Consider the following 1,059-nt stretch of genomic DNA (forward strand, 5'->3'; position numbering starts at 1 on the left):
TAACATGTTGGCAATAAATATAAATCCTAATCAAATAGCAATTTGATAATTAATTTATACTTCTAGATCATAAGCGGCATCTAGCAATACATCATGACCACCTAAATGTTAAAAAGTCAATTAAAGAGCTTGATATGTGACTATGTTATGAGATAAAAGGTTGCTTGGGTCTTGTGGGTCCTACCCATATAGACCATCACCCTAATCATGCCTCCAAAAATTCTAAGTCTTAAAGTATGAAACTCACTATTAAATAGTTTGTAATATAAAAAAGTCTTATTCAAATGTGATTATTCAAATTAAGTGACTATTCAAATTAAGTTACTATTTATATTAAGACATGACTCTTGAAGAAAGAAGAGATGGTTTCAAACATAACTATTAAATACATTGATTATCAATTCATTATTTTCAAACAGACACATTTTTTAAAACTTAACAAGACATGTTTGTTGAAACAAATTAGACACAGCCTTTTAGTGTTTATAAAAGGAACGTATATTCAACCAGACTTCATTCATTTAAAGCATTCTACATAAAAGGCTTGTTGTATCCTGGATAGTCCTTGTCTGCAAATCCCCATAGAAAACAACAACTCTTTAAAAAAAGTGTGTTACAGTATGTCTAAAGCCTACTTTCTTCTCTCTTTTTCTTCTACTAATTTTCTAACAATTTTAAAAAGTTGCTTTCAATGGAGTCTAATCTAAATTCAATATTCAACTCATGAATCAAGAATTCATCAAACTTGACTGATTTGATGGAACCAATTTCACTTGCTAGAGAGATAAGATGGTGTTTTTGCTCCCAACCTTGAAGCTTTATTATGTCCTAGATCCAACTCTTATTGCACTTCCAAAACCAACTATTGAAGACTTTGATGCATAAAAGGTAGAGAGGAAAAACATGAAGAAGATGAATTGATATGTCGTGGACATGTAACAACCTTTTCACCGATCATTACTGGCATCCGAGACTTGTGAGTGAACTCGCCAAATCCCGAACAAGCCTCAGTTAAGATTTTGGACAATTTAAAATTGACTTGCAATATTAAGGCTATCG

Source organism: Theobroma umbraticum, unplaced genomic scaffold, assembly GCF_002168275.2.
Source record: "Theobroma umbraticum cultivar Fairchild unplaced genomic scaffold, ASM216827v3 scaffold_12.1, whole genome shotgun sequence".
Taxonomy (NCBI): Eukaryota; Viridiplantae; Streptophyta; class Magnoliopsida; order Malvales; family Malvaceae; genus Theobroma; species Theobroma umbraticum.